The following is a 17174-nucleotide window of genomic DNA, read 5'->3' as shown; positions in this document are numbered from 1 at the left end:
CATCTCTCAGTCTCCCCTGGGTCCACTCCTCCCTGGCATCTCTTGGAAGCAGTCTGGGTTGCCTGCGCCTCTGGCCCCTCTTCTGAGACCCGGCCACACAGTTGTGCTTGGATTTCCCGAGCGCCTCTCAGGCTCACAGAGTTGTTTTTCCTTCGGGGTGGGACCAGTGAGCTGCTGCCTGGATCCTCTTCCAACCTGGCATCTGCCAGACTCGGCCGTGGACCACGAGGGATTCGGTTTCACCGGGAGGCGATTATTAAACGTCAACTGCCTCCCAGTGGCCGACACCAATGCAGAGATTTTCCTAAAAGTCCACGTACCTTCGGAGGAGAGAACTGGTTTTCCCATAGCCGCTTAATCCCAAACTATATTCGCAGTGAATTGAGTCTGGCGTCTGAGCTGCTTTCATTTTTCTGCCTCTTGGGAAAACAGACTTGTTCCCTCTTCTTCTCACCAATCCTCTTGGGAAAACATCATCATCATCATCATCATCAATCGTATTTATTGAGCGCTTACTATGTGCAGAGCACTGTACTAAGCGCTTGGGAAGTACAAATTGGCATAGAGTAAAAAAATATGTACAAACATATATACATATATACAGGTGCTGTGGGGAAGGGAGGGAGGTAAGATGGGGGGATGGAGAGGGGGACGAGGGGGAGAGGAAGGAAGGGGCTCAGTCTGGGAAGGCCTCCTGGAGGAGGTGAGCTCTCAGCAGGGCCACAGACTTGTTCCCTCTTCTTCTCACCAATCAGTCAGTCACTGATATTTACTAAGCACCTACTGAGCACAAAGCACTGCACTAAGCGCTTGGGAGCGTGCAACAGAATTGAGAATCTCTACCCCCAACCTCAAGGAGCATACTAATTAAGAATGGGATGGACAGAAACATTTTTTTTTTACGAACAGTGAAAGGACTAAGAACAAGGTTGTAGCAGAAGTGGATCGGGATGAAATAGCTGTGGGCCAATCTCCTCTACCTCCTGGCTCTCCTGCCGACACGTCAGACAGGCCTCTAAGAATGGCTGAGATGTTGAGAGAGACAGAGACAGGCTGCGGGCTTGGGAGAAGATGGTAAACTCCTTATAGGCAGAGACTACTGTGTCTACTCACTGTACTGTACTCTCTCAAGCGTTCAGTACAGTGCTCTGCATGCAGTAAGCCCCCAATAAATACAATTGCTTGATTGAGTGATGGAGAGAGAGGAGCACTGGGTGGACCACGGGAGGAACGTTGAAAATGGTGGAGAACTACTGTACTAATTTGGGACAGAAGTGAGGGTTTGGGGCCATGTGTTTAACTAGCAGGCAGTTCAAAGTTTGAAAGTGGCCAGACCCACAGAGTCGTAAATTGCTAACGAGGCCGGAGGAGAGCCAAGATTAGGGGAGCCTGGGGCTTGAGAGTAAAAGAGGGGAGCAAAGGCAGGAGAAAAAGAGATGCAGAGGTGGAGGGAGGAGCATCGTGGACTATGAAGTGATGGTTAAATGGTCTTCACTCAGCACTTTGTATCTGCCAGGTCGTTAACATCTACTCCCTTGGACAATCTGCACAGCAATCGTGGGAGGCGGGCCAGTTTGAAAGAAGCTGAATTCCAGAGGAGTTCAGCTACTTTCCCCCAGTCCCACGGCCAAATAAATGCAGACCTGAGATGGACCTTCAGCAGGCCTGAGTTTTATTTGAGTTTTCTCTCACCAGGGTTTCCCTGGTGCCGGCTCAGTTTTCTTCCTACACGTTACCAGTCCCAGGCCAATCGTACAAAGTCATTTGCGCTCTGCTTCGTACTTCATGCCCGCAAATCCCCTGGCACAGTCACAGAGCAGTCAGAGAGCATGGAGGGCAGGTCCCGGGTGACTCTCCAGGACTTTGGAAGATGCTCCTAGCCTGTTGGGTTGGAAGGGTTTCCCAGAGTGTATTTGGGCACCAATATCCAAGATTGTGATGTTATCTATGAATGTGTTGAAGAGGATCAGAGCTAATCCTGGCTCTCTACCCTGTTGGTGAATATTCTTTGCTGCATTTGCTAAGTTCTGCTATGTGTTGGGTCTGCACAGAGGGACCAGCCTGGGGCACTGCAATCAAGAAAGGAGCAGCTCTTTTCCAGCTGGAGCTTTGGAAGGATCGTGAGACAAGGAGGCAAGAGTGAAAACAGCAGCAGGCATGGCAAACGACAAATAAGACGATCCAACGTGGACCAGTCTTTGTATATGCACAGAATGGTTGAGACTTTGCATTGCACATTGGCCATTTCAGTCACCCACACGCTTATAGGTGGATTTCACTGCCAAAGAATACACAGATACATGGCATCTGTTCTGATCCCGGCACTGCCACATGTCTGCTGTGTGACCTTGGGCAAGTCACTTAACTTCTCTCTGCCTCAATTACTTGATCTGTAAAATGGGGATCAAGACGCTGAGCCCCATATGGGGCAGAACTATGTCCAACCTAATTCCCTTGCACCTACCCCAGCGCTTAGAACAGTGCTTAGCACATAGTAAGTGCTTCACAAATACCACAATTAGTATTATTATGTACAGTATGGCATATACAATATACTTAATATGGTGTGTTTATTTACAGCATACAATATATATGGTATATGTATACACACACACATTATCTGTACACGCATACGCAGTGTGCCCAGCACTCTGCTAAGCACAAGAATGAAACATAAAATAATCATGTTTTCTGCCCCATAAGGGGCTGACAATCAAAGTGGAGGGCAGGCACACAGAGCAAGAAGAATGAATTACCAACAATAATAACAGCAAATTGAAGATTAAACCATCCAAATTAAGAGCATTCTAGTTGTAGTTGGAGTGGTGGCAGTCCTTAGGCTCTTCCTGACTCTGGGCTAACAGTCCTTGATAATAACTTTCATAGCCTTCCTGATGTGCTACACACTGGGGAAATCAATTGCCTTTATTAAGTGCCTGCTGTACTGAGTGGTTGCGAGAGTACGTTGTTTCTGGTGGGAGTGGGGAGGGGGAAGGCCATGGTCACACGGCCGTCGAATGGCCAACGGAGAGCCTACTGTGGAGAGGGGAATGGAGGAGTATTAAAAATGATTTTATATTAAATGCATTCAGGGCCTATTCCTGAAAATTCATAATGCTCAAAGGGAAGCTGGTGTGCCTGCGATAGTGAATCCCAATTTCAAACAGATTATTAGAGACTGTTTCTTTAAGCCAAAGCAGCCTAAGAACTGGGAGGTGAAATCGAGTGCGTTGTAGCATCTCACTGGGTTGGGACGGTTGCATAGTTGGTTGACTGGATTTTCATCCTCCCAGTAGGTCAAAAGCTGGGAGTCTGAGGAAAATGGATAGGCTGGAAAGATTTGGGCCAGACAGGGACCGGAAGATTTTTTGCTTTCGATGCACTGTACGTAAGTGCTTAATAAATGCAAGTATTACTATTTTATAGGTTGGTGCAGGACAAGTAGGAAAAGGAAATGGGTTTTTTAATGCTGGAAAGGCAAACACATGGAACTGTTTTTAATTATCTCAATTTCAATTCCACCATCCTGTGAAGGACACTAATAATCCCGGGGTCCCCAACCTTATCCACTGCCTGCGTCAAAGAAATGGTCTTGAAATCAGCAGGATTCATTCCATGCACACAATGTCCCAAGGATGTTCAGGGCTTTGATGAGAATGGGAGTGTTTAGGCCCAGAAGCCAGGGACCGGCGCTTCGGCTTTTCCAGCGTTCGGGGATCGGTAATATCTTTGGGCTTTTTTGCAGACCACAAGGAATCTGGTTTAGCTTTATTCCAGAGAACAGAATTCCTGTTTTGCAACGTTCACCAAAAGACTTCAGACTATGCGGTTCTTTTTCAAAGCCGCTTCTATTAATAAAAGGGTCTGCTGGGGTGGAATCGCTGAACGTAAAAATTCGGATATTGCTGTACTCACTGTTCTGCAGGGGCCCGAGGCTTTAATTTATGGGTTAAGAGCCGGGGTTGGGGGCCATCAGTTTCAGTAAATTCCAGTGGTGGGACCCTGATGCTGTTGCTTTGGGGGCTTCACTGAATCTTTACAGAAATTCCAAGAAGTCCTGGCAGAACTCAAATATTTATCGACTCGTTATACATTATATCTTCCAGACTCTGGTAAGGTGCATCAAGGCTTTGAAAGGAAAAATAGAAGCAGAAAGATATCTATTCAAATTGGATGGGGAGGGTCATTTCTTTCCTTTTAAAACCCCAGGGAGTTGGACTGGAAGGGGGTGAAACTCAAGGCCAATCGATAATCGATCAATCAATAGTATTTATTGTGTGCTTGCTCTCTGGAGAGCATTGGACTAAGTGTGATTGGGAGAGTCCTTTAGACTGTGAGCCCACTACTGGGTAGGGACTGTCTCTATATGTTGCCAACTTGTACTTCCCAAGCGCTTAGTTCAGTGCTCTGCACACAGTAAGCGCTCAATAAATACGATTGATTGATTGAGAGTACAGTGGAATTAGTAGACATGAGCCCTGCCCTCGGGGAGCTTACAGTCTGCTGTGTGCTAGCTGGGCAGTCGGCCAGTAGAGTAAATTACACAGAGGAGGAAGTAATAAAGAAGTGTAGCAAAGGGTTACTGGGAGTGTCAGCTGGTTAACTCCTCAGTGATGCTTTCCTCATGACCTTAAGGTCAGAGCTCTTGCCTGAAACTCCTACCTCAGAGTCGCCTGGGTCAACAGATCCAAAAGTGAAGTTTCATGGCAAACCGAGTCTTCCCATTCTGAGGGTTAGCGTCTTTAAGGCAGGGATTGTGACTTGTACCTCTACTGGACTCTCCCATGGTCCTCGTACAGTGCTCTGCACACTGTAGGTGCTTGATAAATATCACCGATTGACTGAAAACTCCCCTCCTGTGGCACAGAAAATCAGGTTTCAGAAACTAGGGTCTCCCCCCGGATAATTCTGTTGTACTGTACTCTCCCAAGTGCTTAGTACGGTTCTGGGCACATAGTAAGCGTGCAGTAAATACGATAGGTAGATGATTTGCCCAGCCTAGGCTAGATACGTGAAATACCCAGAAAAAATAACAGCTCACTCTTGCCCTGTCTCCACCCTTCTCCCCCACTCTTTGCCTCACATTTCCTACTCTGGGACTTCCTAAGGGGAATCTCCCCAAAGCCCGGCCAGAGTGAGATTGGGTGGAGTCAGAACACCGCTTCTTCTGAGATGGGAATTTCATTTCAAACTACACGTTCCATTTTGCAAGCTCCAGGGCATGATGTTAGCCAATCTCCTTTTGGGGAGTGACTCACTGGCAGCGGGTTGCGTGAGCCTCTGTTGGTCCGTGCAGAGTGGCAAAACTCAGAGATGTTGAAATGAGGAGATTAGTCGAGTGAGACGTCACATCATTCGAATGGACTCGGCCTGCGATTGGCATTGTGACTAGCTTTTATTTCTCTTTACTGGGAGACCAGAAGCCTCCCAGCCAGAGACACAAGATTCCTGGTTCTACGACTCCCGGTTTCGGAATCGGCCCGCACGACCGCTGCTGGCTAGCAAAGCTTCGTGTCGTAGTAGTGGCGTTAGTTTAAGGGGCACTTACTATGAGCTAAGCCCTGTTCTGCTCTCTGGCTGCAGTTGTGTTCCTGAAAAACCTCGGACTTTAGGAAAATAGTATTACGGGGCCCACCGATTCAATGGGAACCAATGGGGTAGAGGGTAGATTGTGCAGAAATATCGCTACGTCTGACATTCTGGGATACAGATTTCTGTATTATTGCATTGTAGTCGTGTTCATTGACATTGGGCAACTGTTGCTTTACTGCATTTTAGGCAACACTGTAAAGTTGTAAAAACACACTGTATGATGCCAGGAAATAAGGCTGGCATGCTATATACACACACCTGGTTGTTGTGGTAAGCCCGGTTTGGTATGTTGTGGCTGCCGTTCCTGCAGTAATCACAGCATTTATTATTCGCTCCTCTAATGCCATCCTACTCACCGTAGCTCATTCTCCTCTATTTTGCCAACAACCCCTTGCCCACAACCTGCCTCTGGAGCTTCCTTCCTGTTCATATCTGACAGACCACCTCTCCTTCCAACTTTAAAATCAAACCTCACATCTCCTCCAAGAAGTCTTCCCCGTCTTCCCTGACATTTCCCCCACTCCCTCTCCCTTCTGCATCACCCTTGCACTTGGATTTGTACCCTTTATGCACTTGATATTCACCCCACCCTCAGCTCCACGGCACTTATGTACATATCTGTAATTCATTTTAGGATCTGCCTCTCCCGCTACATTGTAAGGTCCTTGTGGGCAGGGAATGTGCCTACCAACTCTGTTTGTATTGTACTGCCCCAAGCACCTAGCACAGTGCTCTGCACACACTAAGTCCTCAATCAATACCACTGCTTGATCGATTGATTTAATGAACACCTACTGAGTGCAGGGCACTGCATGATGCACGGGGGAAAGAAAACGGAGGCCCAAGGCACATTCCTTATGCCCAGGTGGCTTACAATCTAATGGAAACCTTTTTTAGGTTCCAGAATTAAACTGTTTTGATTTTTGGTTCACTGATACTCTATAGACAAATTTCACCTAGGAAGGGGTAATTTAAAGTCAGACTATTAAGCTTCAACCAAAGAACTCCTGATTGGATCTTTCTGAATGTGAGAAAACTGCTGGGGAAGGAAGGGTGACTTTTGCTTTTATCTACTAGGGATTTGGAGGGATTTGCACTTTAGATAACCGACAGCCACAGCCAATACATTGAGCTTGAACCCTTGCTTGGCTATCAGTCCTGCCTTTGGGGAGAGCAATTAGACAGATACTTCTCCCCCTCCTCCCCACCCTCCTTCCCGAACACAAATCTTTCCTGAGAAGTTCTCATTCAGGCCCTGCTGTGTTAGAGAGAGGTAGACAACCAGACCCTCATTATACTAATGATGTAAACCAAACAGCTCTCCCTGGACCCCTGCTTTTTCCCCTAAAGGCAACATCTTGAGTGGGGGAGGGTCTTATTCATTCATTCATTCAATCGTATTTATTGAGCGCTGTCTTAGTTTAGTTTCTCTCGTTATGAGGAGGCTCCTCTAGCACACCTAACTCATTCTAATCTGGTTTTACTGGTTACTAATGCTGCATAAAAAAATGAAAAACAAAAACTGAGCACCTATTGCCCTCTGAGGCCTACATTTACCTATGGAAAGGCATCTTTTCCCCTTCCACTCTCTGCATTGGGAAAAAGAGGAGCCCTTGGTCAGAACCTGCCAATCGGAAGTCTGAGTTTGATCAGGAGGCCCGCAGGAGAGGAAGGAGCCCATCTTCTTCTTCCCCTAGTGAACTCACCCAAGCACTTAACACAGTACTTTGCCCACAGTGGGTGCTCTATACATCGATTGATTGATTGACTGAGAGCACAATTTCCCAGGCAAACCAGTCTAAGCAGCTCAGCCTTTCTGGCCATCACACAAAATAATCACAGGGCCACTGAGAAACCTGTGAATTCTCTAAAACCTTTACCACTCGCTGGTAGACCTGGCCGTAACAGCTTTGACCACTATGCCCTTTGGATGCCAGGCACTACATTAGACTCTACAAATAAACAGAGAGCAGAATTTGGGAAAAAAACAGCAAGAAATTATCATTCCCCTAAATATTTCCCAAAATGAGCACTCAGTACTTAGAACTAGCCAGTCAGGTTCTTTTTATTTTGTTTTTACTCCTTTTTTTTTCATCTCAAAAATAGGACTGAAATTCAGAGATTAATGAATAGTCAGAAAAGGCAGTACGACTTAGTGGAAGGGACATAGGATTGGAAGTCAGGAGGCCCGAGTTCAAGTCCCAGATCTGCCACTGGGCTGCTCTATGACCTTGGGCAAGTCACTTGACCTCTCACTGGGACTCAGTTTCCTCATCTGTATAATGGTGATAAGATTTCGAAACCCAAGTGTGGACAGGGACTGTGTCCAATCTCATAATTTTGCATCCCCCCCCCCAGTGTAACTTAGCACAGTGGAACATAGTAAGTGCTCAAGAACTGCCATTATTATTATTATTATTATTGTTAGAAGAGAAAAATAATAATCCCCCATAAAATGTGGTTGAGAACATGAAATGTGCTGGAGTCAAGGGTCATCACCCATTGCACATGACCCACCGGGCATTTGATCACAGGCTCTGGGAGGAGCTAGGCCATTTTTAAAAATCAGCAAAACCCAGAACTGAAAGCCCAAGGCCGCACGGGCTGGAAGCTCATCAATAAATAATGCCTCCCAAGGCCCCTAGACCAGGACTGACTCTCTCCCCCTTCCTAGCTGGTCGCACAGTTGACTGAGCTGTTGAATTCACACAGTTCCCTGGCAGCAGTGGTGCTTCAGCGGGCTTAACTGCAGCCCACGGCCTAAATGGAAACCAGATGGGACAGTCTCCCCACCCACAGGGCCTCCCTTCCAGTGGGTCTGCAATTAATTAAGACTGAAGGGCAGTGCTGAATAACCCCTTTGTGGGAGCACATACCCTCACTCGAAAACCCAGCTGACAAACACAACAAAACTGACTTCATGGTTTCTTGGGAGAAAACCATTAAGGACCCCGAGAAATGAAGAAGCACTTTGTTCCAGCCCCCCTTGTGAGGGTGATATATTTGGATTACAAAGCAGCGCTCCCCAGTTACAATAAATATCGTATAGCTTATCCGGGGGTATCCATGAAGAGAAAAGCCAGGAATAACACATTAGGACTTGCATCGTAGCATAGAGTCCCTTCTATTGCCTTTTCAGAAAGTTCATTTTACAAATCGGGACGCTTTCCACCCCCTTAAAACTAGGCAGCAGCCAATCTACGGGACTAGACTGAAAAGCCCCTGAAACCCTGTTACTCTATACACCTCCACTGCTTGCTTGCTTGTTTTCTTGGAATCGTGCTATGTGGTGATGGAAAGAGATACTGAAAAGGGTGAATAGTCCCAATGGCATCTTCTCAGTGCACACTGGAAAACGACGTGGGCTGAAATGAGATTTTTTTCCTTTTTTAATGTGATTGACTGTTTCATTCTGGTCTAGAACATGTATGATCTCTTGTTCAATATGTCTGAGGGGACATAAGATTTATTCAGACAGTCAGTTCATCAGGCTGTCCACAGGACTGACTCTGTGGGCAGAGCACTGCTTAGGGGTTGTAAGGAGAAAAAGAACCCAGGGCACACATAATCTGTTGGGGCAGTTCAACACTAGCAAGCCATGTGGTCCCCGTCCTCAAGGAGCTTACAATCCAATGAGGAAGATGGACAAAAATGACTTGCAAACCCACACACAATCTGTCATGAAATCCTGTTGGTTCTGCCTTCGCACCATCTCTAGAATCTGCCCTTTCCTCTCCTTCCAAACTGCTACCACGCTGATTCCTTACCACCTTACCTCCTTCCCTTCCCCACAGCACCTGTATATATGTATATATGTTTGTACATATTTATTACTCTATTTATTTATTTATTTATTTATTTTACTTGTACATATCTACTCTATTTTATTTTGTAGTATGTTCGGTTTTGTCTCCCCCTTTTAGACTGTGAGCCCACTGTTGGGTAGGGACTGTCTCTATAAGTTGCCAATTTGTACTTCCCAAGTGCTTAGTACAGTGCTCTGCACACAGTAAGCGCTCAATAAATACGATTGATGATGATGATGCTGATTCGAGCATTTACTTCCCACTTGACTACTGCATCGGCCTCCTCACCGACCTCCGTCTCTCCTGTCTCTGCCCACTCCAGTCCATACTTCCCTCTCCTTCCCATATTTTTTTCTGAAAAACAGTTCAGTCTGTATCTCCCCACTCCTCAAACACCTCTGATGGTTGCCAATTCACATCTGCATAGTAATAATGATGATGGTATTTGTTAAGCTTTCACTATATACCAGGCACTGTACTGACTGCTGGGGTGGATACAAGCAAACTGGGTTGGACACAGTCCCTGGCCCACGTGGGGCTCACAGTCTTGATCCCCATTTTACAGATGAGGTAAATGAGGCCCAGAGAAGTTAAGTAACTTACCCAAGGTCACACAGCGGACAAGTGGGGCAACAAACAGAAATTCCTTACCACTGGCTTTGAGGGACTCAATCAGTTCTCTCCCTCCTGCCTTACCTCACTGATTTACTATAACCAAATCCGCACATTTTACTCCTCTGACACTAACTTACTCTCTGTACCTCAATCTCGTCTAACTCGCCACCAACCCCTTGCCCACACCCTCACTCATTCCTTACCCCAGCCTTACAGCACTTAAGCACTACAGCACTTATATCCTTGTACTCTATTTCCTCTTATCAAATGGAAATCTATTTCCTCTTATCCAGCGCTTAGAACAGTGCTTTGCACATAGTAAGCGCTTAATAAATGCCATTATTATTAATGTCTGTCTTCCCTGTGGTCTGGAAGCTCCTGATGGGCAGGGGTTGGGTCTATCAATTCAATTGTATTGTTCTTTCCCAATCAATCAGTTATCAATTGATTCCTCATATCCATAATAATAATTAATAACGATAACGATTTTTAAGCAGTTACTGGGTGCCCAGTCCTGTGCTAAGCAGTGGAGTAGTTACGAGATGATCAAAGCAGACATAGTTCCTGTCCCATGTGGGGCATACAGTCTAAAGGGGAGGGAGAAAAGGTAACCCATCCTCCTTTCACAGATGCAGGGACTGAGCCCCAGAAAAATTAAGGACTTTGCCCATGGTCTCACATCAGGCAGGTAGTAGATGGAGACAGAATGCAGGACTTCCAACTCCTGGACCCGTGCGATTTCCATCAGGTCGCACAGCCTCTGTTGGTTAACGTATTGAAATAAGGCACTAGAGAACTGTGCTAGGCTAGGCCAGATCTCCCAAGTCTGTCCCAATCCAGGTTGAGCCGAGCAACGACCAGAACTGGGCCATCCTCTGCGAGGGAATGGAGAGGGGTTGGGCGCAGGGGAAGTGGACGGCACACCATTGGCTCAGGCTCTTTCCATGAAATCAATTCTATTTCAGACCCAAACCGATGGTGCCCCACCACCGAGACTCCCCAATCCGCTTCCAGGTAATTCAGAGCACGATCTGAATGTCTCCTCAACTCGATCTGAATGTCTCCTCAACTCGCCGGCAATGAAATAGATGGAAAAGGGAGGGAGGGGGGACGAGACGGGAGAACACATCGTTAACCCACCTTCGCGTGACATTTACCCCTTTAACGTCTCTGGCAAGGCCTAAGTAGCCGTCAATAGCCCTGCTGCCAACTCCGCTGTTTATTGAATATAAATCTATCACATTAAAAAGAATAAACAGCCAGCTACTGTTCCTGCAAAATGTGTCACCAAGTTCTCAAACCCAGCCATTCCACTTGAACATAGTGCTCTTATTCAGGAGGGCCAAAGAAATCTGAATTTTCTTCGGCATGCAATGGGCCATAGGCATGTGCCTTCGGCCCGTTCATCTCCCAACCTCCCCAAGGGCCAGGCCACCCTGACCGCCTCACCTCTAAGGGAGAGTCTGCCAGGGACCGGTCATTAGACGAGGAGTTGAGGCATCTGGAGTCAAATCCTGACAATAAGCACGATCATCTTGTTCCAGTGGACCTCGGTTTCCCTACCTGCAAAGGAAGCTGCTACACTGGGTTCCCCACTTCCTTCTACAGATTGCTCAGAGGGTGGATTAGGTTCTTTGTGCAAATGAAGGTAGTGCCCAGAATGTACCTGGCCAAAAGGTCCACCAGCCTCTCCCCGGAAGGGAGGAAAACCAGTGAAATCTACACTTTCCTCAACACTCCCAGCTCACAGGTTACTTGTCCAACATAAGGAGGCAGGAGAGCATACGCCTGGGAGTCAGAAGGCCATGGGTTCTAATCCCGGCTCTGCCACTTGTCTGCTGTGTGACCTTGGGCAAGTCACTTAACTTCTCTGTGCTTCAGTTACCTCATCTGTAAAATGGGGATTGAGAATGTGAGCCCTACGTGGGATAAGGGACTGTGTCCAACTCGATTTACTTATATCCACCCCGGCACTTAGTACAGTGCCTGGCACACAGTAAGCACTTAATAAATACTACAATTATTGTTGTTATTATTATTATTATTTTCAAGGCAAAACTGGGTCATGTCCAAATAGGTCTGAGGGATTGTGAGCGACCCAGGGCTAGGCACACAGAAAGCACATACGAGCATTATTATGATTATTACTGTTAGTATTATTACTATGATCCTCTAACTGCTATGATTTCCTGGTGTAAATAGAATGAAGGGTGCAGGACGCTGATTGGTCACAGGTTGTCAGCGGTCACAGTCTTCCCCGCCACCCTCCTCAGCATCCCCAATTCCTACCCCAAAAGGGAGAGAACACATCAGAGCTTGGCTCCAGCTCAAAGCTTTCCCCCCTTTCCATCAACTGAGAAGGGAAGAGTCGACCCCCTGAGGGCTCTGCTTCTGAACAGAGAGCCCACGCACGCACCCCTGGTCACATGACACTGGCCCTTAAAATTGATGTTCGGGCCATATTCAATATCTACTGGCAGCCAAGTTCTGGAATATGGTCAGTCTCCTAAAATCGAAGCCATGCTCGCCTCAACACAGCTACGCTGGAAGAGGCACAGGAAGAGAATGAGCGACCGGCTAGCCGAACAACAGCTGTGTGGAGAGTGGAAGTTGGGAAACTGAAAGCAAGGAGGACAGAGGGAACATTTTGAGGACACGGTAAAACAAAGCATCAGACAATGCTGCTTCCGAGCTCAAAACTAGGAGTCATTTGCCAAGGACAGACCAGTACTGGATTTCATGCAAAACCTTCGGAAAGAAAGAGACAAGGCGAAAGAGAACACCACACTCGTTCCTGAAAACATTAAACCTGACAACACAAGACGGCCTTTTTGGGTCCACAACGTAGCCAGGGCTACGCTGACTTATTCCCCTACAGAGTCACTCACAGGAGAATTTCACTATCAGTGCGGCTTCTAAGATAAAGGACAACTATATCCTAGGCCATGATCCCTCTTCAAATTGGTTAAAGAAAAAGTGCCAATGAAACAATCTTCTGTCATCAAATTGGCAAGAGAATCAGATTGGCAAAGTTGTGAATGAGTCAGATGAAGGTTATCAGCCCCTCTACTCATGGCGGGGTGAAGACTTGAATAATGAAGTCAGCCCAAAGGCACCGAAGCTGAACTTAACCTCTAGTGAGCTTATGGGTCTGGGTTTTTTTCAACATGCCAAGCAAATCCTAGAGAATGAACTGAGAGAGAGCTGACCACCACCTGGGAAGAAGCCCCACTGTAGGCATCTTTCAGACACAAATGGAAGTCATGTAGCCCTGGATTTCCAACACCAGGAAATGGCAGCTGCAAACAGATGGTGCTGTTCAGGAGGAGTCAATGACAGAGGAATTGTTGCACACCACAAGGCTGGAATATGAAATAGGGCAGAGTAATGGGTGCTACCAATGGAAATGGTCATCAGAAGACAGACTCCATAAAACCCAGGGAGAAAAGGGCTACATTGCCCTTCTTCCTTCCCAACCCCTCCATCCACACCAGAAATGATTTTGCTCTTGCATCTTCTTCGAACCCAAAGGATGATGACAAAACAAATTACATACAAACACTATTAGAGAGCTATTTTCTCAGTATTCTTCATTCTCTTCTAGACTGTAATATAAACACTATTAGAGAGCTAATTTCTCAGTATTCTTCATTCTCTTCTAGACTGTAAGCTCCTTGCGGGCAGAGAACAAGTCTGCCAACTCTGCTGCATTGTACTCTCCCAAATGGTGAGTACAGCGCTCTGCACACAGTAAGCATTCCATAAATACCATTGCTTGACTGATCCCCCTTTCTCTTAACAAATCCCGAGTGCTAATTATTGTCCTTAGTTTGATTAGTCAACTTCCGTGGGGAAGGAAACTTTTCAAACGTTTCCCCAACATTACATTTCTGTGAACAGCTATTGAGATGATTCAACTTTTTTTATGTTGAGGGGAACACATTTGCTTAGTTGTTTTCACTTCCCATTTAGGGGAGACCAGTTATTGTGAAAATGAAAGTTTCCTCTGTTGCACACATTCAAAATACGTCAGGCCAAGGATTGGTAAAGGAGCTGGAGCTCAGAGCTGAGCTGAAAATCAGAGGACAAATCCAATTTGCCTACCATGAGATTAGGGAAATGTCTCATCATACTCCCTTCCTCTTGAGAACTCAAAAGTGTGTTCATGTGCACGTAAAACTTTGTTTCTTCAGACTCCAGCTCTGTGCTGATTCTGAGAAGGGCATATGATCATTTGACTCCTAGAACAGTTGCATCAAAGTCACCTCTGAGCAATACTTGTGGCAAGAATGGCAAGACAGGATTAAAACAGTGCAGTCAGACCAACAGCAGCGAAGTGATGCTCATCACATCACACCTGCGCCGGGTGGGAGATGTGAGGAGGATGGACAACAACTGGATACTTAGACAACTGCTGCAAGGTGAGCTGAACCCAAGGTGGACCTAAGAAGTGATTTAAGGATGTGATGAAGCCAAATCTTAAATGATGTATCCTAGCAATGAATAAATGAGAGACAGTACTAGAAGACCAATCTGCCTAGGGTATCAATCGGTTATATGGGGACCTTTAGACCAAAGGCTTTGGGGAGATCAGAAGGGAGAAATGAAAACAGCATCAGGGAAGAGTACTTATTAAGTGCTTACTGGGTGCAGAACCTGTAGGCAACAAATGCAATAATGCCTAAAGCAGGTATCATCACCAGGTGCACTATAATGAGAACCTATTGTATGGAGAACATTGTATTAGGCAATTCCTGCCCTAATTGGAGTAATAATAGTAATAAAAATATTATCTGTGACATCTAAGTGCTTACTCTGTGCCAAGGACTGGAGGAGAGACAAGATAATCAGATCTGACACAGCTCCTGTGCCCCATGGAGCTGAGTAGAAGGGAGACTAAGTGTTGAATTACCATTTTACAGATGAGGAATCTGAGGCATAGAAAAGGTAAGTGGCTTATCCAAGGTCACACAGTAGGTAAGTGTCAGAGCTGGGATTAGAACCCAGGTCTTCTGACTCCCACACCTGTGCTCTTTCCACCTGGCTATAGACTTAAATTGCCAAACATTCAATGAGAAATAGCACAGAAAGGGCAGAGATTTCAAAGACAACATAATAAAAGTAAGCAACTAACAGAAGTAGAAAATGATATTCCCAAGAGTGCGAAAATGTCCAAGCTGACATGATGAGGGAATTGGGGCCAGTTATAATGGTGTGGAAGAGATTGTAAGTCACGAACTACAAAGACAAAGAGAGACCCATTATATGATAAATTGATCATGGAGGGTGATTTCAAAGCACGTGTGAAAAGTAATGCTGAAACATGCAAAAAAAAAATCATCAGACCTTACAGTCAACACCTACTCATTGAATGAATGAATTAATCTCTAATTCTATTTATTCTGACGGTTTTGACACCTGTCTACATGTTTTGTTTTGTTATCCGTCTTCCCCTTCTAGACTGTGAGCCCGTTGTTGGGTAGGGCCCGTCTCTATATGTTGCCGACTTGTACTTCCCAAGCGCTTAGTACAGTGCTCTGCACACAGTAAGCACTCAATAAATACGATTGAATGAATGAATGAATGAATGAATGTGCCAATACTACCAACGCTCTCTCCCCAGGAAAAGAAAAAGACACGGTGGCATCCAATCAATCATATTTATAGAGCACTTACTGTGGGCACAGCACTGTGCCGAGTACTTGCAAGAGTACAGCAGAGGAGAGTTGGTAGGCACGTTCCCTGCCCACAGTGAACATACAGTCTAGAGCTTACCTCCGAGGTCTAGACAATGGCTTCTCATTGAATATATCAGCAATCTGTCCGCAATCAATCATTACTATTTGTTGAACATTCACTGTACTGATAGACTGTGAGCCCACTGTTGGGTAGGGACTGTCTCTATATGTTGCCAACTTGTACTTCCCAAGTGCTTAGTACAGTGCTCTGCACATAGTAAGCGCTCAATAAATATGATTGATTGATTGATAGCTTGGAAGAGTACAATGTAGTGGGTAGGCATGATCCTTTCCTTCAGGAAGCTTAAAATCTGGTAGGGGCAGGTCATCAGCACTTGAAAATGTCTGAAACACTGGTCTCGGGGGGCTGGGGAACATACCCAATCCTTGCCTCAAAGAGCTTATCATCTAATGATATAGATGTACACTGGTAACTATACATTATATAGTGAAAGACTACATAGAGATATTAGGTAGGTTTGGATGCACAAATGACAGTTTCATTTTGCGAGCGCTGAGGGCCTGATGTCAATCAATCAATCAATCAATCGTATTTATTGAGCGCTTACTGTGTGCAGAGCACTGTACTAAGCGCTTGGGAAGTACAAGTCGGCAATATATAGAGACAGTCCCTACCCAACAGCGGGCTCACAGTCTAAAAGGGGGAGACAGAGAACAAAACCAAACATACTAACAAAATAAAATAAATAGAATAGATATGCACAAATAAAATAGAGTAATAAATACGTACAAACATATATACATATATACAGGTGCTGTGGGGAAGGGAAGGAGGTAAGATGGGGAGGATGGAGAGGGGGACGAGGAGGAGAGAAAGGAAGGGGCTCAGTCTGGGAAGGCCTCCTGGAGGAGGTGAGCTCTCATAGGGCCTTGAAGGGAGGAAGAGAGCTAGCTTGGCGGATGGGCAGAGGGAGGGCATTCCAGGCCCGGGGGATGACGTGATAGTGATGTGATAGTTAACCAGGATGTTTGGGAGAGGATTAATTAGGGAATGTGCAGAGAACTCATATGTTTCCTAATGCTACCTGCCTTGTTAACCAGCTAATGGAAGCTTTTATTCTAGAATGGTTTGCTGCAATCCAGCACGGATAGCTTGGTCAGCATTAAGTTGAGATCCTGCAGACAGGGTTTTTCTCCTCTAAGACTAGTTGCTCATCAGTCAGATTTATTGTGCAGAGCACTGTACTAAGTGCTTGGTAGAGTATAGCAGAATCAGCAGACATGTTCCCTTTCCATAACAAACTTACATGAGGATGATGATATTTGTTAAGCGCTTACTATGCACCAAGCCCTGTTTCATGCACTGGGGTAGATACAAGCTAGTCAGGTTGGACACAGTCCTTGTCCCAAATGGGACTCACAGTCTTAATCCCGATTTTACAGATAATAATAATGATGGTAC

General features: G+C 45.8%; 1 long non-coding RNA gene across 1 annotated transcript in view; it reads right to left on the bottom strand.

Moving 5' to 3' along the window:
- The window catches only part of LOC119940315, a 129820-nt gene that overhangs the window by 100673 nt on the left and 11973 nt on the right, over nucleotides 1-17174 (bottom strand). The window lies entirely within an intron of this gene.

This window comes from Tachyglossus aculeatus, chromosome 18 (genome assembly GCF_015852505.1).
Source record: "Tachyglossus aculeatus isolate mTacAcu1 chromosome 18, mTacAcu1.pri, whole genome shotgun sequence".
Lineage (NCBI taxonomy): Eukaryota > Metazoa > Chordata > Mammalia > Monotremata > Tachyglossidae > Tachyglossus > Tachyglossus aculeatus.
The sequence above is the reverse complement of the archived record's forward strand: the minus strand, read 5'-3'. Positions and strand labels throughout refer to the sequence as shown.